Here is a 24274-nt window from a genome sequence, read left to right as displayed (position 1 = left end):
CTCCCTCTGCCTGTGTCTTTGCCTCTCTCTCTCTCTCTCTCTCTGTGTGTGTGTGTGTGTCTATCATGAATAAATAAATAAACTCTTTAAAAAAATGTTTTAAAAAGGAGAGAAGTACTAGGGAAATAAAATAGAGCACAATTAAGGAGATTTAGAAATGCATGGGGATAAAGATGGAGGCCAGGTTGCATTACCAGAAAATGAGGTCCTGGAAGGACTCACTGACAAGGAGAGTTTAAGGCAGAAGGAAAGGAAGCATGAGAGGATTACCCAGTGGACATACAAAGAGGAGAATTGCAAAGAATACACTGTTTAAAAATGAACACTGGGGAATCCCTGGGTGGCACAGCGGTTTGGCGCCTGCCTTTGGCCCAGGGCGCGATCCTGGAGACCTGGGATCGAATCCCACGTCGGGCTCCCTGCATGGAGCCTGCTTCTCCCTCTGCCTGTGTCTCTGCCTCTCTGTCTCTCTCTCTCTCTGTGTGACTATCATGAATAAATAAATAAAATCTTTAAAAAATAAAAAAATAAAAAATAAAAATGAACACTAAAATAAAAATAATGGCAGAGAAATGCGGTGAGTTTGAGGATTTGGGAGCTGACTACAACAAAAATAGGACCACAAGATGCAGTGCTGCACAACACAACAAGCTTTATTAGTTAGTTCTTGGACCAGATAATAGGAGAGGGAAAGTTTCTCTCAGCAGGAAACCTTCCAAAGTCAGTGGAGTGGGGTCAATTCCCAGAAAGGGAAGAGGGTAACAGAAACGCCAAGAGAGGGGGGAATCCAAGAGGGGCAGATGTGATTAAGTGATGCCACCCAGCAGCAAGGTGGGAGGTCTCTGGGTTACAAGAGCTCAATAGGGCATCAGCAGTTTGGCCTCTTTTAAAACTGGTTAGTCTTTTCTTTTTTTTTTTTTTTTCTTTAATTTTTATTTATCTATGAGAGAGAGAGAGGCAGAGACACAGGCAGAGGGAGAAGCAGGCTCCATGCACCGGGAGCCCGACGTGGGATTCGATCCCGGGTCTCCAGGATCACGCCCTGGGCCAAAGGCAGGCGCTAAACTGCTGCGCCACCCAGGGATCCCAACGGTTAGTCTTTTCTATGGCTAGCAGACTCAGTGTAGTTTTACAGGATGTACAAAGTTGGCAGGTTGTAAACGGCTGAAAATATGCTTATTTATTTGGGCTACATTTAAAGCACTTAGATACATAAAAATTTTGAGTTGGCTTTAAATTAATAGTTCAAACCCACTGTGAAGAAGCAAACTATATGGGGGCCAATACACAAGGGCCATCATGGACTCATTTCTAAAGAACAAATATTCCCTCAGAGTCTTGCATTATCAAACCTTAAGTATAATATAGTACTCAATAAACTAAAATTGAAAGAAATGCACTGTACTCAAATATGAGAAAAATACATTATCATAGAATAGAAAAACTTTACCACAAAATAGCTTTTTATATTCCTAAGTAATTTGATATACATCAAATTAGTTTTTACCTCTCTGCATTTTAAACCATAGCATTTGTTTATACATCCACATCCCCTACTGGCCTGTAAGCCACTGAAAAGCAGCAACCATTTATAGCTCACCTCAGTACAGTAAGTATCCAAAACAAATTTCTGGCACATAATGTACACCCTATCAATATTTTTGAATGGTGGACAAGAAATGTAAAGAATAGAATTATAACATTCCAAGTCCACAAAAGAACCAAGAGTAATTCTATTATATGCCATATTTCTTTCAAGGCTGTATACTCATTGTTTGGCTTTACTGTCCTAAAACATAAAAACACCAGTCTTTTCCTACATGTCAAATATTTTAATCAACTATCAACTCAAACTTAGGAAACTAAGTTTGAAATAAACTATCAACTCAAAATTAGAAATTTATAAAGGTCAGGGATTCCAGTTTCAGCTAACTTGCCCCTCAACGTGTCTGGGTTTCAATTTGGCTTCTGTATAATTTTTTTTGTTTTTTTTTTCTTTCAGAAGTGCAAGATATCAAGTCATGATACAACAGCATCCAATGGCAGAAAAGAAAAGTGGAATTTCTCCATGGATCTCTTTCTTTGTCAGGAAGAAATCTCTCTCCCAGAAGACTCGAGCAGATGCCCCACCTTAGGTCTCCGTGTATAGATCCTGGTGCTGTATCACACTTCAAACCAATCACCAGCAAAATGAAACTGGCTTCTTGGGTTCTAAAAAAAAAAAAGAGGAGGGCAGGATTAGTGGTTCCAATTCCACTGAGATGGAATAAGAACATTCCACCCTATCTCACAAATTATAATAAAGATCCTTGGGCAGGATACATAAGCAAGCATCCTGGGACTATGACGACTAAATAATAGCAGGAATATTTAGGAGGGAATCAACTCCTGAAGGTGAATCCAGATGGCAGCAAATTTCCTGGCTTTTTTAAAATTTATTTGAGACAGAGAGAGAGGCAGAGACACAGGCAGAGGGGAAGCAGGCTCCTCACAGGGCGCCCAAGGCGGACTCAATCTCAGGACGGGATCACGCCCTGAGCCAAAGGCAGATGCTCAACCACTGAGCCACCCAGGTGTCTCTTTTTTTTTCCCCCTGGTTTTTTCTAATCCATATCCCCCAGCTCAGACTCTAGGGCAACCTGAATCCACTACCTGCACAGCAAGTGTGAAAGAAAAAGCTCCAAGAGAAACTCTCTCTCTCTGACTAGAAGACTGAGGACTGCCTCTGGGATAATGTGAGAATACCCAATTTTTTTCCTCTTTTTATTCTGCCTGCCCTGAATTAAAGCAAGCCCCAGTCCGGAAGCCACATTCTCGTACAGACTGGCCATGGCAGCAATGATGTCTGAAAGAAAATACTTCCCTTAGACCAGGAGAACAGGGATAAGGGGGTCCTGTGGTCCCACGTTTTCTTCTAAAAGTTTATAGTTTTAAGTTTTACTTTTAGATCTACGATCCACTTGACTTAATTCTGGTGTAAAATTTCCTTTTCTTGCATATGAATGACAAATGGTTCCAACACTGTTTGTTCAAAAGACCATCCTTTCTCCACTGAATCACTTTTACACTTTCACCAAAATCAAATGGCCATATTTGTGTAGGTATGTTTCCAGGTCTCTAGTCTGTTTCATTATTTATGTGTCTATCCCTTCACCAATACCATGTCATATTTTTATTATTATTCGCTTTATAAGAAGTCTTAAAATCTGGTCATGAGCTTTCTCTAATTTTTAGCTATTCCACATCCACTGCCTTTGCATAAGAATCAGCTTGTCTACATTTACACACACACACACACACACACAAAGTCTTTCTAGGATTGATTGGTATTTCATTAAATCTACAGATCATTTGAGGGAGAACGGACATCTTTCTATGTTGAGTCTTTCGATGATGGGTCACAGTATGCCTATTAAGGTTTTCTTTGATTTCTTCCATCAGTGTTTTATTGGCTTCAACAATAGCTTTTATACATGTTTTCTTAGATTTACACCTAAGTATTTCATTTTTTGGAGCTTTAGTAAGAGATACCATTTTTATTTCTTTTTGGTTTTTTCTTCCAAATTTTTATTTAAATCCAGCTAGTTAATACACAATGAAATATTAGTTTTGGGTGTGATTAGTGATTCATCGTCTACACACATCTGGTGCTCATAACAAGTGCCCTGCTTAATACCCATCACCTGTTTAACCCATTCCCCCCCAACACTGCCCACTCCTCTCCAGGAACACTCAGTTTCATTTTCTATACTTGAGTGTTTCTTGGTTTGCCCCCCCCCCTCTTTTTTTCCCCTTTGCTTATTTGTTTTATTTCTTAAATTCCACATATGAGTGCAATCACGTGGTATTTGTCTTTCTCTGACTGACTTATTTCACTTAGCATAGTACTCTCTAGCTCCATCCACATCTTGGCAAATGGCAAGATTTCATTCATTTTATGGCTGAATAATATTCCATTGTGTGTGTATACACCAAAATTTTTTTATTCATTCATCAATCAATAGACATTTGGGCTCTTTGAATAACTTGGCTATTGTTGATAATGCTGCTATAAAGATCAGGGTGCATATATTCCTTCGAATTAGTATTTTTATATCCTTTGGGTAAATACCTAGTAGTACAGTTGCTCAATTTTAGGGTAGTTCTATTTTTAACTCTTTGAGGAAACTCCATACTGTTTTCACAATGGCTGTACCAGTTTGCATTCACACCAAGAGAGTTCCCCCTTTCTCTGCATCCTTGCCAACACCTTTTGTTTCCTGTATTGTTAATTTGAGCCATTCTGACTTGTGTGAAGTGATATATTATTATAGTTTTGATTTGTAATTTCCCTGATGATGAATGATGTTGAGCATCTTTTCATGTGTTTGTTAGCCATCTGGATGTCTTCTTTGGAAAAATGTCTATTCATATCTTCCACCCATTTTTAATTGGATTATTTGTTTTTCGGTTGTTAAATTCTTTATAGATTTTGGATACCAAACCTTTATTAGATATGTCACTTGGAAATATCTTCTCCCACTCCGTAGGCTGCCTTTTAGTTTTGTTGATTGTTTCCTTTGCTGTGCAGAAGCTTTTTATTTTGATGTAGTCCCAATAGTTCATTTTTGCTTTTGTTTCCCTTGCCTCAGGAGACATATCTAGTAAGAAGTTGCTAAAGCCAATATCAAACAGATTACTGCCTGTGTTCCCCTCTAGGATTTTAATGGTTTCCTGTCTCACATTTAGGCCTTTAATTCATTTTGAATTTATTTTTGTGTATGATGTAAGAAAGTGGTACAGTTTTATTCTTTTGCATGTTGCTGTCCAGTTTTCCCAACATAATTGTTGAAGAGACTGTCTTTTTTCCATTGGATAATCTTTCCTGCTTTGTCAGAGATTAATTGACCATACAATTGTGGGTTTATTTCTGGGCTTTCTATTCTGTTCCATTGATCTGTGTCTGTTTTTGTGCCAGTACATACTGTCTTGAAGGTGATATCATTTTTAAACTATGGTTCCTAATTAATTGCTGCTAGTGTATAGAAATATAGTTAATTTTTGTATGTTGACTTTGTATCCTGCAATTTTTATAAACTTATTAGTTCTAGAAGCCTTTTTGCAAATTCCTTTAGATTTTATAAATAAGCATGTTATCTGCAAACAGGGACAAGATTTCTTTCTTCCTTCAGTCTATATAACTTTTATTTCTTTAAAAGAATTGCTTTATAATAATACTGGCTATGACATCTAGTACTATGAATTACAGGAGTGGTGAGACTGACATTTTTGCTTTGTTCTTGATTTTACAGATTAAGAATTCAGTCTTTCATCATCAAGAATGTTAGCTATAGGCTTTTTATACAAGCATTTTTACCTGTTACTAGCTTGCTGAGACTTTATCAAGAACAGATGAATTTTGTCAAATATTTTTTCTGCATCTATGGATATAATCATTGTGTTCTTCTTTAAATCACTAATATAGTGATTTAAAGTTGCATAAATTGATCTTTTTTTTCAGTATTGAACCAGTATTGCATGCCCAGGATAAACCCCAATTGATTATCCAGTATCACTGTTTTAAATATTGCACATTCCATTTGCTTATTTTGGTGAGGGTAATTACATCTATACTCATGAGGGTTTTAGTATAAAGCTCTTTTCTTGTAATATCTTTGTTTGGATTTGATATTAAGGTAATGAAGGACCCATAAAAATGAGTTGTATGTAATTGTTGAAATGGTTGGATTCAGGTCTACCATCTTGCAAACAATTTTAATCTGTTCCATCTGTTCTTTAGTTTCTCTCTCCTTTTTAGCTTTATCTTTTATTAATTAAGTATATTTTATTATTCCATTTATCCCCATTATTTTTGAGGGATTGTCCTAAGTTTTAGAATAAATATCTTTCTAAGATTTTTTTATTTGAGAGACAGAGAGTATGAGTGGTGAGGAGAATCAGCAGGAAGAGAGAGACTCTCAAGCAGACTCCTCACAGAGCACAGAGTTCAACACGGGGCTCGATCTCACAACCCTGATCATGACCTAAGCCAAAACCAAGATTCAGATGCTCAACCAACAAGCCACCCAGGTGCCCCTAAAATATACATCTTTAATTAATAAGACTCTACCTTGAAATAATACCATTTCCTGCATAGTATAAGAACATTATAATACTATAGTCCCATTGGACTATAGTACTATAGTATTTAAGTGTACCTTCTACACTTAAATATGTTATAATCACAGAGAACATTGTCACTATTTTTGCCTCAGACAAATTATCTTTCAGAACAAGGTTTTATCCACCTCAGCAACATTAACATCTCAGACTGGATAATTGTTGTGTGAGGCTTTCCTGTGTGCTATAGAATATTTAGCAGTATTCCTGACCTCTACTCACTAAGTAGCAGTAGCACCACCCCAGTGTCACAACCAAAAATGTCTCCAGGTATTGCCAGTCTCTGAGGGAAAAAAAGGAAGGGGATTCCTCCCAATTGAAAACCACTGCGTTAGAGCAATTTTTAAATTTTTAAATAATAAATTTAAGTTTATCATCATTACTTCCACTTTCAATACTCATTTCTTAGCATAAGTCCAAGTTGCAGTCCTCTCTCATACTCTTTCTGCATAAAGAATATCTGTTACTACTTCTTATAGTGTAGGTCATCTGGAAATGAATTTCCTCTTGTCTGAAAAAGAAACTTTGTTTTTCCTTTATTTTTTGAAATACATTTTCAGGGGTACAGAATTAAGAACTTTTTTCAACACTTTAAAGATTTCCTCCATTATTTTCTGGCTAGCATAGTTGCTGACAAAAAGTTCACTGTAATTCTTTGTTCTTTATATCTTTGTTCTTCTGTATGTGATGTTCCTGAGACTCTTGGATCTGTGGTTTGGTTTCTATCATTCATTTTGGAAAATTCTCAGCCATTATTTCTTCAGCCATTTTTTTCTGGCCTCTCTTTTCTCCTTCTTATGTGGATTCCAATTCCATATATGTTAGAATACTTGATATTGTCCAACAGCTCTTTGATGCAACAGGAAAAATTGTGATGTTCCAGATACAAATTATATAGCCCTCTCCCCAACACACACACACATTCACTTAGGGAAATTCCTTCACACTATAAGAAATATTAGTTACTTAGAAATACAAAGTAAGAGAAGAGCATGATTTTGAGGAAGGAAGGACTTCTCTCTTTATGTCATTGGATTAGAGCCAGAAAATATTAAAAGGAAAGAGTTCAGGTAAGGAGCCCAGGATGAGTAAAGCTTTAGGGTAGTCAATATTTTAATTTTTAGAAAGCAGAGCCTGAAAAAAGAATTGAAAGGCTGATCCTTTAGTTGGGAAATGAAAAAACAGAATAGTGAGAGCAAGAGGAGAAAAAGCAGTACACTGGTGAGGCAGCAGTCATGTTTGCCCAACACACTGAACTTCTCAAGAAAATACACAAACAGAAATGTCATCCTAGAGCAATCCTTAGAGGAAAGGAGGCAGGGAGAAATCCTATCTCCCATTTCTTTCTGTTCAAGTTTACATGCCGGAAGCTGACTACCCTCTTCACACACACTTCTGGGTTATGTCATCCAATCCTCCAGAGCCTCTTTAAAAACCAGGTCCCACACTCCAGAATGTATCTTCCATTCACATCTAGAAGTAGACAGGCTACTTAGCACAGGTGAGACACCAAACCATAAAGAGAAAGGAGGATGGGAGGCAATCTGAAAAGTGGACAAGGTTTATATCTAATAGGGTCTATCTGCTTGATACTTGCATTGGCTCCAGATAGAGGGTATCCAATTCCTGGCTTGACAGACCTGTTTGGTTACTATTGTATTCTCCTTACCTTTCAATACAAGCTAGCCCTTCCAAATAATATTCCCCCAACCCCAGACCCTACCATGAGGTTGCCTTGTGCCAGCCTCCAGTTATAAACAACATATCACCAGTTACTTTCCTCTTCAAGGCACTAAAAGTTTTTTCCTCTAGCCAAACAAAGTTTCTAGGAGTAAAAGCTCCTGTGTTCAGGCCAGACAAAAGAACCCAAATTCTTTTTTTAAATATTTTATTTATTTATTTATTCATGAGAGATACAGAGAGAGAGGCAGAGACACATGCAGAGGGAGAAGCAGACTTTCTGTGGTGAACCCAATGTGGGACTCGATCGCAGGATTCCAGGATCCTGACCTGAGCCAAAGGCAGATGCTCAATCACTGAGCCACCTAAGAGTCCCTCAAATTCATATTCTAAATATTCAGATTATATATTTAATTTGACAAACATTCATTGAGCATCTACTCTATGCCAGGAACTACTCTGCATTCTAAAGAATGCAAAAGAAACAGATTTATCTTTCTCATTTCTGCTGCTTCCATTTGGTCTATTTCACCACTTCTTAGCAGACCCAAAAGAGGGGGAAATGAAAAAGATTTATTTCAAAGCAATAAGACAGCTTCTAAGAGAGTACTGAAAAAAGTTTGCAACTTTTGGTTAAAATGAGTGTCTTATTATCGCTATTTCATTGACCCCCATCTCCCTTCACCAATGGGTAATTGAAAGTAAACTGCTATACATTGATAGGAAATTATTTGTGTTAATGATCTAAAGACACTTCATCTTCACTTCAGTGTAGAAATGACTTCAGATCTAGGACTAAAGAAGAAAATAATCTTTTGAATTACCTTTAGAGAAAGAAGGGTTTAAAATACAGCTGGTTATTATTTGTTCATCCACATTACTTGCCCTAATGGAGTAATTATCAAACTACTTAGAAGAGTGAGCTATATAGTTATTTCCCAGAGTCCCTAGCTATGGAAAATATAACCCAATGCTGAAAGGGTTGTTTTACTTGATTTTGACCAAGTCACATGTACAAAGCATGTCTTGATTGTTTTAAGCCTGGTTGTCTAAATTCCTTTCAGTCAGAGATCCAAATAACAACAGTGATTCACTTGTAAAAGTGCTTTGAAGTACAGGAGCTTGAAAGCAGTGAGACCAGATGTCAAATTAGGATAGCAGGTGGCTCACAGTTCCTGACTTTCCTGCTTACAAGTTGCTGAAGAAAGTTTAAAAAAATAAAAGTCACTAAATCACAACAGCATTGGAAGCTAAGAATATCAAACAATATTCTGAGAAAGAATTATGTGTGGACTTCTAAGTGAGCAGAGACCAGCAAAGCAAATAGTCATCTTGGTGACTAATGATGAATAATGTGAATATTTAAAAATTTAGAGACCACAAATCTTCCACTAGGTAAATGACTTATTGCCTTTACTATGAGCAGGTCAAATTTCCACAAGACTCACTAGGGGTAACGAACTATCAGTTGAGATTCTAAAACTATAGAATTGAAAAGGAATTTTTTACCAGCTCTCTGGCCAATGGAAAAAATTGAGAAGCACAATCTGTGGCTCACCTGTCCTATGCCACTAGAAACTAAGGAGGCTAGTTGCATGATCTATAGGCAACCTCTTCATGGGGTAAGTAGGGACCAGTCTTATGGAACTGGTTAGACTTACATATCAGAATCCAGCATTTGGGTGAGCACATTTTTTACTTGATAACATCTGGCATTGGTGGGTTGTCAATATTCTAAATCCTCTCTTCCTCTATAATCTATTTCTCAGATGCAGCTAAGAGAATGCCATGCTACCCAAAGGTGACAAGAACTAGACCCTTCTGGAAATAAGAAAGAGAAGGTCCTGCTCCATCAGAGTACCAACCTTTTCCAGGGACTGGGGGCTTTAGGTAAAGGAACATTAAAGTTCTGAAGAAGATGTATGTCACCTCTTACAAGGCCCACAGGGGCATGCTCTTTGAGACATACAAAGAGCAAAACCAGTGATAAGGAGACTTCGCGAGTGTGCTGGTCTGAAGACATACAGAAATGAGAGGAAAGCTTGGAGCTGGGAAATGCAAGGTCATGACAAATGTGGGGTACTTTGCCACCTATGAGAGAGTTAAAATCTGTATTGCTGGAAAGAGCCCACAATTAATTGAAGACTGGGAATATGGGAACACAGGAGTTAATAGAGTTGGGGAAAAAATGAGTAGGGAAGTTGTAAATATATGAGGTGGTCAATAGTAGAAGGAAGAGTTCCTCAGAAAAGTCCTTATGTTTGTAGTTGCCTATCACGAATTCCAAGAGAGAAGGCAATTTGTATGGCAGGTGAATAAATGTTTTTCCAACACATGGAAATATTAGTATCACAGTTAACCTATTGATGGAAGAGTTCTCTCTATGAAGTTTAAAGGAGGTAGAACCAGAACAACATGGATTGCCTAGTAATGCTAGCCAAACTGATACCTTAAATTTTCTTTTTCTTTTTTGGTTGGCTCTTTTTTCTGCCCATTCCCTTCTCCAGACAATAGGAAGTCTTGGCTATGGTTTCTGACTGGTAACAGTAGAAAGGTTCCAAATCAGTAGTTCCCAACTTTGTTGTTTTTGTGGCACATTTTTTTAATTAGATCATTTTGGCATTTAAAAAACACCAACACTAAGAAGCCAGGAATAATTATAACATAAATACTACTAGAGAATAATATCTCATACTCTTTGAAAGCATCTAGTTAGTGCACTGTTCACATGGTCACACTTCAATACTAGGTTACTTTTTAAAAATAATCCTCTTTACAGCCAGGACCACACTGTCAGAAGGCAAAGTCCTCACATGTTCCACTAAATGCCTACTCCTACTCTGACATCAACCTGACAAGGGGCTAACATCCATGCCCCTAACTTCCAGCATGTAGCCCTACTCAAAAGCCCAGTATATGATCTGTTTAGCTCAGTGATTCACCCAATGAACAGCATCCTTTCAAGATATATCTGCAGTTGTAGCCGAAATAAGTCAATGGCTCATAATGTAACAGTTAATGCAGCACATGACTTGAGAATCTCCATCCTAAATTCACGTATTGACTTGCTCAAGCAGAAAAAGATAAAGAACTAAGCAGAAAAGAAAGAGGCTTGAGATGGTCAACAGAGATCAAGAGCCCTAGGCATTAAGGAGAAATGTTCATTCACTTGATGTACCTCCTAAATTCATCTTTCTATGGTATTGGCCTGGAATCAGAAGAGGACTGCTCCAGACATGGCCATAAGACCAGACAAAATAGGGCCCCAGCTCCATGTAGCCTAGCCTAGGGCCAAGATTCTCAATAGGTATTAAAATCTAAAGCTTTAGAGTAATAATAGGGAGAGTTTCCCATGAGAACCTGCAAGAATACTAGGTAAAGGCTGATTGAGGATGATGGGATCCAGGATCCAAGCCAATCCTCCATATTTCTACCTTGTGGAAACAATTAGTATAATGTGGAAAAATTGCCAATTTAAATCTTCTGTGACAAAATGCATGGTTTACATGCTTAATAATTTCCTATGTCCATATATACATTTTTTAGCCATAATCACAGCATCTAGAAGCCCTCAAAACCAAGGCTTTGTCATGAAGCAGCAGTGAAAGGAAGGATGTACTAAATTCATCTAATGTAGGTAGAACTAAAAATACAGTATTTCTTTCTTGACTTGGTAACAAGAAAAAGTTTTTTAATGCATTTAAAAATTAGTAGTTAATAACTGAAAAGATTAAAAGCAAATACATATCTTCCAAATAATACAATACATAAATGCAGATAATATATGATGCAGACAGTCAAAAACATTACACAGTGAGAAAGCAAAAAGTAATTTTTAAGAGAAGGGGAAAGAGTCACTAAAGTAAAACATTAGGACGAAAAAAGTATAGGATGACTCAAAGTTTGTTCTTAAAAATGTTATTTATGGATGTATATATTTATATAAACATACGTATTCAGAAGAAAATAAACCAACTATTAGTCTCTAGTTGGTGGGACTGTAAGTTTTATTTTCTTTCATTTTCCTATTGTCTACTATAAGCATGCATTGCATTTATAATTCAAAAAATTATCGCGGAATTTTTTTAATGATAATGGTTATAAGGTGGTATTCCCAGGATTGGGTGAGGGGGTACTCAGCTATGTGGTAGACTAGAATGAAGACTGACTTGGTGTTACAGATTGAGTATTTTTATCTCCCCCAGATCCATATGCTGAAGCCCTCACCCCCATGGGTGTGGTAGTGTGTAAAGGTAGAGCCTCTGGGAGGTAAATAATTAGGTCTAGGTGAGGTCATGAGGGTGGAGCCCCCATGATGGGATTAGTGTGATTCTCTTGGGAGGAGGAGACCCGGGCCCTCTCTCTCTGCCAGGTGAGGACACAGCAATAAGGAGTCTGTAAGACAGGAGAGGGCCCTCACTGGAACCTGACTGTGCTGCTGTCCTGATCTCAGTCTTCCCAGCCTCCAGAACCATGAGAAATAAATACCTGTGCTTAAGTCACCCAAGCAGTGGAATCTTAGTATAGCAGCCTGAGCTAAGACACTTGGCACTAGACAATCTGATACAGAGTTCAAATCGCTGCTAACGAGCTGCATGACCTGCAGGTTTCACTTCCTCTGAAAAATGCAGCACTGGACTCCCTGGTCTCTAAGCTCAGCCTGTCTCAACAGCTGAACTTTACGTTCTCCTGAAGCAAATGTGGTAAATGGCGTCCAGGGCCACGCTGTGAAGTAGATGAACCTGGTCTTCCAGAATGGCATCTGCCAGAACCACAGGCTAGAATCCTCTCCCGTGAGGAGGGCTAGTCCTCTCCTCTTTGGTGCTAGGCCAGCCGGAGGCAGAGCCACTGACAGGGAGCAATCAGAGGTGCACCTACTGACGTTCACAATGTAGCTTAATGAGGAGACGGAGCTTCGTTCTCAAATGAAGACAGGGCACTATTTTAACAAGAATAGAGCTGTGTACCTAAAACTACACAAAACTTACTACAAAATGGCAAGTCATAGATGGAATAAAGCATCCTTGCAGTATGATTATAATGCAATGAAACAGTTTTTGAGTAATTCAGCCCTTGGACCTGAAGAGAGCTGAGTGGTCCTTCCTCTGGGGCCCTCCATACAATCCAAACTCCAGAACACTGGGTCATTGTTCTAAGCTTTGTTTGGTTTGGTTTAGTCTTCTAAGAAAAACTTTTTGGAAGTTTGGTAACTTGCAGAGCAAAAGGACTTACAGGAGAGGGACATGGGACAAGCTGAAGGAGGTCTGGCAGGCCAGAAGAGGGTGGCTGACAGCTGGTAACTGTGTGCTAGGGGTGGGGATGTACAAGGGAGCAAAGAAAAGGCAGGCTCCACCCCAGGGAAATGAGAAAAAGTGGTGCTCCGAATCACCCTGAAGTGGGTGTTGTGTTTCCAACATAAGAAGTTTGCTCCCTTCCATTTGCTCCACAAGTGTGTTATCTGAAGGCTGCCTAGAACTATCTGGAAGCCCTTTATCAGTAAAGTGACACGTGAAGGCAGGAAGTTGTGCCCTGATCCTTGAGGTACCTGAGTCAGTCCATCCCAGATTGAGAATCTGGTCACCTCCAAGGATCACAGGCTAGGCCCAGCTCTCCTCAGCTCTGACCCAGCAGATCTGGGACCACTTCCACCCTCAGGCAGTAGTAGGGCTGGTCTAGAGCCACCCACCTGGCCCAGGCGGGACTATGGTTCAGGCCTTGGGCTGATCATGACTTGTAACTTTGAAACATTTAGACATATGGGGAATGAGACTGCACTTAGAGTCTTGCCCGCAGGCCCCACAAATCAGTGGACCTGATTTTATGTACAGCTTATATAGAAACAAGTCTAATGTCTTTGTAATTGCATCACAAGGGCTCTGCAGTGTGGTGATAAGAGTTTGTGCTTTATAAGCCTACAAGCTCCATCTTAAATCACACCCCTGGGAAAGTGTCTGCTCCCCACAATTACAAGACCCCAATGCCAGGGTGACACACCTCAGCGCATGTTCTGGGACAGTGTCCTTCCAAGATCTACGTCACTGAAGAAGAGCAGCCTGGGGGAGTTTCTTTCCTCCATTTTTTTCTCCAGCCTGTGATTAAGTATTCTCTGTCAATCTATCCTCATATTTATCTCATGGATATTTAGTTCCTTTTGGCAAAGGAGCCTTTAAAAGCACCCATAGAAAAAATAAAATAAAATAAAAGCCCCAATAAAAGAGAACTTGCTAGAGTTGGATGGCTATTTCTTTATGGCTTTACACCGAATTATGCATTATCTGGGCTTCTAAATTAGGATTAGTATGACGGCCCCTGTGCTGAAAGGCAGGTGGTCCTTGTGCTGGTATTGGCCATGTGACCTTGTGCTGGCTGAGTGATCTGTACTGCTACTTACTCAAACTTTCCTGGCCTCAGTTTTCTCTTCAAATAATACTATGTTCTCTGACTGCATGAAAAGGCAGAAATGGGAGTTAAATAATGTAATGAAAGTAAGAGTATTAAAATTAATATAAAGTACTTAAATACTTGTGAAGCCTTATTATTATTACTATATACACCAGTGCTGTCCAAAAGAACTTTGTCTCTATACGTGCCGTCCAATAGAAGCCACTAGCCACAGGGTATTGGAATATTTGAAACGTGTCTAGTACAAAGGAGGAACTGAATTTTTAATTTTCTCTACTTTTACTCAACTTTAAGTTAAATTTAAATAGCCACATATAGCTAGTGGGTAGTGCAGACACAGACTGTAGTGGAATCTATTATCTGGATCCTCTCAGCATCTATTTCATATTTCTCTAGTGACAGTATTATGACGGTACTATGTATAAACCTGACTGGATTAAGGGATGTCCAGATAGCTGATTAAACAGTATTATTGAGTGTATCTGTGGAGGATGTTTCTGGAAGAGCATTGGAACTGGTGAACTGCGTAAGCAGAAGACCCATACCAGTGTAGGTGGGCACCACCTAATCCACTGAAGTCCCAAACAGGATAAAAAGGAAGGGTGAATTTGCTCTCTCTGCTTGAGCTGTCCTTCCATCTTCTCTTGCCTTCAGACATCATTGTTCCTGGTTCTCAGGCCTTCAGATCAAACCTGGACTCATACTATCAGCCCTCTAATTATCCCCCTAATTACATTGCTAGTTATTCTTGTTCTTTAGCTTACAGACAGCAGATTGTGGAACTGCTTGACCTCCATAACCAGGAACCAATTCATAGAATAAATCTCCTCCTACAGATCTACATATCTCTAACTGTGTCTATCCTACTGGCTCTGTTTCTTTAGAGAACACTAAGTGTCCAGGTATCCTTTGCACAGATTACCGTTCATTCACTGGGTGTGGTCAATCATCCTGTCTTTATTTATTTTTTTTTAATTTTTTTTAAACTTTTATTTATTTATGATAGGCACACAGTGAGAGAGAGAGAGAGGCAGAGACACAGGCAGAGGGAGAAGCAGGCTCCATGCACCAGGAGCCCAACGTGGGACTCGATCCCGGGTCTCCAGGACCGCGCCCTGGGCCAAAGGCAGGCGCCAAACCGCTGAGCCACCCAGGGATCCCCTCATCCTGTCTTACTCTAGACAACTGCACATGGCCCAAATGAAGCCAGAGATCATCTGTCAGGACTCAGAATTTTGAGGGAAGTTTTGCAAATATGGAGAGAAAAACAAAAGGGATTAGAGTTGATTCAACCGAGTAGCACTGGTACCTCTGAGACCCTTAATTCACTCCTACTACCTTGTTTTCCTGGACTTCCCACTGCCTCCAAAGGACAATTCTTCAACTACTGCTTCTCTGTGGGCCACCCCAGATTGTGCCAATTAAGTTAGCTCCCATTGCTTACAACCTAACCAATATGTATGACAACATAATTTTGAAGTATTGATTTCTTTTTTTTTTTAAGATTTTATTTATTTATTTATTCATGAGAGACACACAGAGAGAGGCAGAGACACAGGCAGAGGGAGAAGAGGCTCCATGCAGGGAGCCCGATGTGGGACTTGATCCCAGGACTCCAGGATCACACCCTGGGCTGAAGGCAGGCACTCAACCGCTGAGCCACCCAGGCTTCCCTGAAGTATTGATTTCTAAGCAAATATCAGGCGAATTCAAAGAGCATGTTTCATAGCTCTTGCAAGATTCTTTGAAGGTGAGGAATCTCTAGATTTATTCCACTGCATCCAAATAACTATTTAAGATGTTTGTTTTGACTTTTAATATGAAAAATGCCTCTTAGAGTAAAAATGTATAGAGAAGATGGTAGGAAAAATCTACACCCAGGTATCTTTGGGTCTTCTATCCAGGCAAGAAGCAGGTGTGCATCAAGCCCTGTATATAATGTTCCCTCAAGGAGAGGGGTGGCCAAGACAGGAGGTGCCAAGACAGGAGGTGCTAACAAATGGGGCCATGTCCACATTACCATTTGTCATTTCCCTGTGAGGGCCAATGATTTCCTGCCCCTTTCCTCCCTTTCCTTCTTTAATCCCATCATATCTTTGTTCAAAACCTTCCAATAGCATCCCATCATACTCAGAGTAAAAATGTAAATTTTTAAAAAGGCACAGAAGGCCCTATGAGTTTGACCTGGCTTACCATATATATTCCAAGATTCCTCTCTGACTCCAGCCCCTTTTATTCTGACCCTCGCTCAGCTACTTCAGCCACATGCACCTCCTTTGCTACCCATCTAACATGATGGTAGGATCTCAGGATATGCCACCCCCAGAATATGCTGCACTGGCATATTGAGCTGTAGGCACCTGAAAAACAGTAAGTGCAGGAAGAGACTTTCTCTGAGCTTGGCTTATGTGCCTAGAGACAGAGCTTCCAAAAGGAACTCACTTAGCAAAAATCATCTCCTGAGGAGTCTCATCACAGGTGAGGAGACTACACGTCAACACTACACCTAGATAAGTTTTGTCACAAACTCATACCTCCCACCTATTTTCTTCCAGGACCCCATTCATTTTCCTAAATATCACTGACTCTCCCCTAAAAGATTTATATTCTCTCCCATCCCCTTCCCTATTAAAATGATATTTAAGCCTGAATTCTCAAGTCACCTCTTTGTTTACTCATTTTTCCTGGGTTCTGCTTGTTTTTCTCTTGCTAATCTGTTTTATGATAGACGTTTCAGCCAAGAACTCAGAAGGGTAGTGGGAAAATTATTTCCCCCTCCCCCCAAAGGCATGTTCCTGCCTCAGGGACTTGTATCTGCTGCTCCTCTACCTGGAATGTTTCCCCCTAGATACCTTCAGGGCTCCCTCGCCCACTTAGGTCACCTTCTTGGTGAGCCCACCTTGCCCAGCCTTTTTAAAATAGGAACCCTTCCCCAGGCCCACACCTCCTAGTCCCCCTCTGTGCTATATTGTTCTCCATAGTACTCACGATCATCAAGCACACTGTAAACTTATGCATCCTATGAGCAGTCTCCCTGCCATTAGAATAGAAACTTCATGAAGGCATAGAAGTTTGTGATGTTTACACATTGCAACTCAGAGCAGTGCCTAGAACATAATAAATGCTCAATAAATATATTTGGAATGAACAAATCTTTTCAACCTATAGCAATACACTTTCTGTTCTTATTTTCCTCTTTCTCTATTTCTTCTGTTCAACAACTTCTGTCTGGGGCAGCCCGGGTGGCTCAGCAGCTTAGTGCTGACTTCAACCCAGAGCATGATCCTGGAAACCCGGGATCGACTCCCATGTCAGGCTCCCTGCATAGAGCCTGCTTCTCCCTCTGCTTGTGTCTCTGCCTCTCTCTCTCTCTTTCTCATGAATAAATAAAATCTTTAAAAAAAAAAACGAAACTTCTGTCCAATCAACTGATCACCCTGTTTTAAACTGCTTTAGTTGGGATCCCTGGGTGGCGCAGCAGTTTAGCGCCTGCCTTTGGCCCAGGGCGCGATCCTGGAGACCCAGGATCGAATCCCACGTTGGGCTCCCGGTGCATGGAGCCTGCTTCTCCCTCTGCCTGTCTCTCTGCCTCTCTCTCTCTCTCTCTGTGTGACTATCATAAATAAATAAATAAATAAATAAATAAACTGCTTTAGTCTACATTAAAATAAAATACCTTTATGTTGTTTAACATAATAAATATTTCTTGATTTCCCTACTATTTAATAATAGTATTAGGTCCTTTTCTAGGGACAAAGCTGTAGCAGCCACAGTTAGTGCCTCAGCCCGTAACCAATGTATCAGCCCATAGTTAGTGCCTTGACCCAGACGAGTTCAGCTGCAGATGTGGGCCAATGATTCCTCACCTGCTGACAGCTTCCAATCTCTATTTAGCTCCTGGGTCTCCTCAGCCAAAGGGCTTTCTCTGACTTCAAGAGAACCTACCCTAATCCACTCAACCAGAAGTGTGGGACCATCATGGCTGGAAGCAACCTTCACCCAACGGTAGGCTGAAATGAATAGATCAATGTTCCAGGCTCCAATTCAAGGGACACACAATTTGAGGGCCCCAGAGGGACTGAGACACAACTACCTACAGTAGAAATACACCTATTACTATGCCTTTAATGGACTGTCTGTCTTTTCTACCTCACTCTGTCATTTCCTCACTTGTTTTTTGAGTTCATCTTCAAACTCAACTACCTGCACATAAGACCTGGTCTTAGGCTCTCAGGAGTAGAGAAGGGGAAGGTAAAACCTGGTCATTTGCTGTCTTCAGTTAAACTAGAAGATCCATAGGTCCTAAGAAGTACCAAGGCCCCTTTTGCTAAGCAGGAGACTCATGTTTCCTGCACTAGAAAGCCGCTTAGGACTTGAGAAGCAGCTGAACATCAGTCCTGGGGCGGTTTCCTGGGTAGCCCTGCAGCAAATTTGCCAAACACTTACTGTATTTATCGTTTTAGCTGAATGGAAAATTCTAGGCCAGAGAGAAGAATTCAAAGTACCTAATTGTAGCTATTCTTAGCAAATGCTATGGCTCCAGACATGCCTGACATCCCACCATGGCCTTCTCCTCCTCCTCCTTCACACTGTCAGTTTCTCCTTTGCTTGTTCTCACACTTTCATTCTTCCCTTAGAAAAGTAGGGTCAGGAGCGATGCACAGACTGAGAATATTTCCTTAACTTCTCATGGCTGCAGAGGAGAATGATCCCCAAAAGCATCAGTGGCTTGATCATGATTTATGCCTGAGGTGGACCGCATGTCAGCTTAGCAAAGAGAACAACAACAAAATCATTCAAAGCACATCCAAGTAGAATTTGCCAGAAATGACATAACACTGGGTGACGTCAAGCCCAGCACCCATAAGTGCAGTGGCTTCCATCTACAAAATGCAGCTAAGACTGATCAATCATCCTACCACAGATCATAAATCCAAATTGTAATTAACATGCAAAAGAGAAGAAGCTATCTTACCAGTAATCTCAACAAAAACTGCTTTTACTTAGGGTTTATTCTTTTATCTTTTTTGGTCCACTGCCATTCTGAGTAGATAAAAACATAGGTTTGAGTTGTGCTTTTTGGTTTGTTTCGGGTACTTTGACATTTGCTTTTTTTCTCTTTATTTTTTAGCTTCATCCAGTACAACTTGGAGGTAAAAAGGGGGAGAGTTAAAAGGCTCAATGCATCAGAAATCCAAGATCTGACTCAAAAAAGTCATTCTGATGAGTAGTTTTCAAACAATGGTCCAGGAGTCCTAGGGCTCTGACAAGGCATCTCACGGCCACTGCGAACCAGGAAGGGAAGAATCTGGACCCCCTGCCTGCTCTACCAGACCATTTCTATTTGATGCATCAGAACTCTGGAAAGAGTTTGGATTCTGTTTGAGAAAGAAAAAAAAATCCCACTGCTAACATTAAATTTGAAAAAGTTATCTTATATTTTTATACCACCCTTATATTTTCATTGAGTGATAATTAAGGAAAAATTGCTTCTCCGTTTGCTGTACTGGGGAATCTAAGCTTTTCAAATGTATCCTGGTTTGCTAAGAAAAGTACGCATTTTTGGCAGTTTTCATTGTTTGCTAGTTAGTTGGCTTTCCTTATGAAGATATCTCCTCTTCCCGTTTTCAGGAAATTCTCCCACTCCATTGCACGCAGAATTAGTTGGTAGGACAAAGTGCCCTGATTTCCTCAATGAAATCTTCCTTCTTCCCCCACCCCTGGTGACCACATGTGACATGGGTTCACCCAGTTAGGTGCAGAGATAGTTTCTGTTGCTCACAATCAAGAACCAAGCTGAAGCATTCTAGGTATAAAAATAAAGACACTTATGTTTGGTTTTCCCTATTATAAAAACTTAATTTAGATGACAATATTATATAGTATTTATAACATATAATATAATCAACCAATAACCATATGTTTCATTCTTGCTAAATTTAATTATAAATACTAAACCTGTAAGTCATGCTTCATGGTCAATAGGCTTTGTTTCTGAAATGCATGAGAGAGACAATTTTGTAGAATTTATAGGAAGAAACTTTGGATGCAAAGTAAATAGCTGCTTAACTTCTTCAGTGCAATAACCTTCCACTAGGAATTTTGAATCTGTATAACTCTCCTGAAGTTTCTAAAATTTACTTGTAACAATATGACCATAAAATTCCCCAAATGCTCCTATCTTGACAAAAGTACAATGAATGACAAATGTTTTTGACTAGAAACAACTTAGCCATGGCATTTCCAGTGATAAGCTTGTGAGAAAAATTAATAGCAGAGATACAAGTGATATATATTAGTTAGGATAGGCTATATCACACTAATGTAACAAACAAAACCCAAAACCTCAGTGGCCTAACACAACATGTATTTATTTCTTACTCATGCAGTTCTGAAGTAGGATGGGTAACTCTCCAAAGCAGCTGTCTCTGTCTGTCTGCCCTTCAAGAAACACCCTTCTCATTACTGCTTGTCAAGTCCTTGTGGCCAAGCAGCACCATGTGATCCAAAATTCTTATAAGTCTCCTCAGTCATTTTTTTAAATCTTTAAATAAGAGGCTGAGCAGCATGAATACCAGCTGCTGCAGTGCTATTGTTTTATATTATTTATGAGTGCTATTATTATTATGAAAATTTATAGCAATCATTAGGCAACAGCCACTCTGACACGCTCAGCCAGCAATCTGTCACTCTTCTCCTTGGTTGAAGGGAGTAGAAAGGATGTGAGCAGTTACAGAATATCCAAAGCTCTGGGTCGTCTGGTAAGGATGACGCAATCCTCCTCCCAGAGAGCTGATGAGCCCTTGATAATGGAGAATGAGAGAGCACAAGTACATGTGTGTGCACAGAGAGAGAGAAACAGGAACTAATGAAGGAGATCTGGCACCCTGTCAGAATTCTAGAAGCCAAAACATCAAAGATGAAAGGGAGCCAGATACAGCAGAGCCAGGGTCGTTGCAGAGGGGTTCGTTGCACCTTGAGCAGCCATAAAGGGTGCCTTCGTTCACAATAAACAGCAAAAATAGACATCCCAGAAAGGTTCTTTTTTCAAGGCCAGAAGCAACTCCAGCTCCTTGATCCTGATTTAGCATTCACAGTACAACATCCATGCTTGCCCTGTGACTCATAAACTAATAAAAGGAAGACCTCATCTGGTCAAGAACATAACTGCATAAAGCTGAAAGCCATCCATGTCAGACACCGTAATTAACTTCGCAGGTTAATTTTAATGACTGTCACTTTATGGGAAACATTCTTTAGGAATACAAATGCTCTAATCTTACCTGAATCACTTACATCTTCCTCTTATCCCAAATGCCATGAATAAAAAATACAGAAGTTAATTGCCATCCTGGGGTTGCAACAACACTGATATCGATATTAGTACAACCCCTTACATTTGAAGAGTGATTTTTCATCTTTTTCAAAGCGCTTATAATCCATTATCTCATTTGATCTTTATGAGAACTCCCTACAATAGGACATTACATTTCATTTTCAGGACCATGAGCTAGCTCCCTGAGAAATAAGGATAATGTCTTATGTAGGCTACAAATCTCTAGCCCCAGCACAGTGGCTGGCACAAAGTAAGCACTCAAAAAATATTGATGGAAAGAATTAATAAATAAATAAATGAATTGTGAAAGTTATTTCTATTTGAATAACGAGTTAACTAAAGTCCACAGAAAGTGTTACTTGCTTAGGATCATAATGCTATTTGGTGGCAGCACCCAGGTACTGTGCCTCCTAGCTTTGTGTTGTCACTATTGCAAATCTAATTGTAGAAATAGTGCTTTTTATATATGACTTCAAATAAGAACACCTGATCCAAAATACATACAGCAGAGACAAACTATTCTCCTAATGTAAAACATCATTCTATTTTGTTAGCCCTATTTCCCATCAGCTGATATGAGCTAAGCTAACCATAAGCTAACTTTACTTTTCATAGTTGAAACCAACATTTTATTTTTTTTTAATTTTTATTTATTTATGATAGGCACACAGTGAGAGAGAGAGAGGCAGAGATATAGGCAGATGGAGAAGCGGGCTCCATGCACCGGGAGCCCGACGTGGGACTCGATCCCGTGTCTCCAGGATCGCGCCCTGGGCCAAAGGCAGGCGTCAAACCGCTGCACCACCCAGGGATCCCCGAAACCAACATTTTAATATGCCCATAGGAAACTGATGAACAAACAGCCAAGGACAGATTCCCAGAACTATTCTTAGCCTTTTGAAGAAGCTGCCTTTAGTTAAAGGAGTGTAGAGGAATTAGGATGAAATAGAGAGAAGAGAGATGAGGTGGAGGGGGTGGGAGATGGATGGATGGATGAATGGGTGGATAATGGGTGGATGCAAGAAAGGAAGGAAGCCAACAGGCTCTTGTGGGCTTGCACCTGCAGCATGAAGTGACCATGAACATGTGAGACACCCAGTGGTGTTCACTCCCTGCAAGTTTCAGTAGGACCTCTCCATGGACACCTCTTCCTAATAAACTAGAGGACCACTTCCCAGTGCACCACTCTCATGGGTTGCTTTCCAGCAGGCTCCAGGGTATAAAATCTCACTGAGTATGTCTTCTCCAGGTATACCAGAGTGTGGTTTCTCACAAATATTACCAGTATATCATCTCCCCACAAAGGGCCTTTCCCAGGGCCATACAGGGCAGCTTCCCAGGAACTTCTGCCAATATGGCATCTGAGAAAGTTTTTCTGCCTCTCAGTAAGCCGTATTCACACCTTCTCCTATGATCTCAACCTAGGAAAGAGGGTGTGTTTCAAATGTTTTTCTTTCCTCAGATGCTCTAACTCAGCCCAAGAGTAGTAGCTGTTCCCTATATATACTGTACCTATATTCCTCAGAGTACCTTTTTATCCCTTTGTAGGTAAACTCTTGTTGTAATTAACAATCATTTATATTTAACTTTCCCTGTTATGGTTCTGGGTTTCCTGATGGGACACTAACAGACACAGTCCCAGGAGACAGACCTTTAAAGTTGGAATTTGGTCATTAGTTTGGGGATATCCTTGAGCTTAAGCACAGTGCTGAGAAACTTGCCAAAGGGAAACAAGATATTGGTAATCTGAAGCATGCAATGGCATCACAATTAGTCACATTATCACCTGTGGTTGACTGTGATGTGTCAACTAAAGCAGTGGCTATGGCACTTGACTGTTATTGACTGCTACAGTCATGATGACTGCCATACCTGTGGTGTGGGATGGACTGTTAACTCCTGAGTGGACTGCAGTGATCACATAAATCACTTAACCAGAAAAATAGCCAAGAAGTCCCTAATCTTTAACACTGTCACTATTATCTGCTGGCAAAGACACAGTATCATCTGCATCCTTTCTATAAGTCCCTTCACTTTCTCTTGCAACCCTTCCCCATTTGCTGTTACTATTGTAGTTCCAAAAAATTAACATATGAAAAAAATTTTGTCCAAATTTTTCACAAATGCACCATATCTCTCTTTTTACCAAAGGAAATTGACAAAAGAATTATTTATTACTGGATAACTGATACAGACATTATAAGAAATGGAAACAACTATCACCATGCATCAAATACCTTTCAAGTTCAAGTAATAAGCTATCACATAAAATATCTCATAGGACAGAAGGAAACAGAGAGATTTTAAAGACCAAACTATTGCTAAGGGCTAAAGCTGCTCTTCTGGCAACAGTTATCCCACAACTTTTAGATGTTTCAGACTCTTGAAGAATGGTTAAAGTTAAACTTCTCCATCTTTACCTTTGCCTCTTGCTTTTCTACAGTATAAAACACTGTTATCCTAATATTTTATAATTATATAGAATGGGAAGAGTGAACATTCAAGTGGGTAAACCGTTTGCTAAACATCATCTAACTAGTGAGTATCATTCTAGATATTTCCATTGCCCTCGAAATCCATTCTCCTCTTCTCCATCTTGCTGTGCATTTGGGGCAACTGACCTCCATGGACCATATACACATTGTCTTTGTCCTCTGGATTCCAGTTGTATTGAGTCAATGGGAGATTAAAAAAAAA

At 39.8% G+C, this 24274-nt stretch overlaps 1 long non-coding RNA gene across 18 annotated transcripts in view; it reads right to left on the bottom strand.

Annotated features, from left to right (window-relative positions):
- Positions 1 to 453: 453 nt before the first annotated feature.
- LOC144284490 (uncharacterized) overlaps positions 454 to 24274 on the bottom strand; it is a 127818-nt gene continuing 103997 nt past the window's right edge. For 17 of the 18 annotated variants that reach the window (XR_013352895.1, XR_013352908.1, XR_013352890.1 and 14 more), the window contains one exon: positions 1155 to 2211. This is a non-coding gene — a long non-coding RNA (uncharacterized LOC144284490). Of the gene's footprint in view, positions 941 to 1154; positions 2212 to 24274 lie in introns of those variants that run through there. The other variant, XR_013352898.1, reaches the window with a different exon arrangement.

Source organism: Canis aureus, chromosome 15 (genome assembly GCF_053574225.1).
Source record: "Canis aureus isolate CA01 chromosome 15, VMU_Caureus_v.1.0, whole genome shotgun sequence".
NCBI lineage: Eukaryota > Metazoa > Chordata > Mammalia > Carnivora > Canidae > Canis > Canis aureus.
This window is presented reverse-complemented; position numbering and strand designations above follow the sequence as displayed.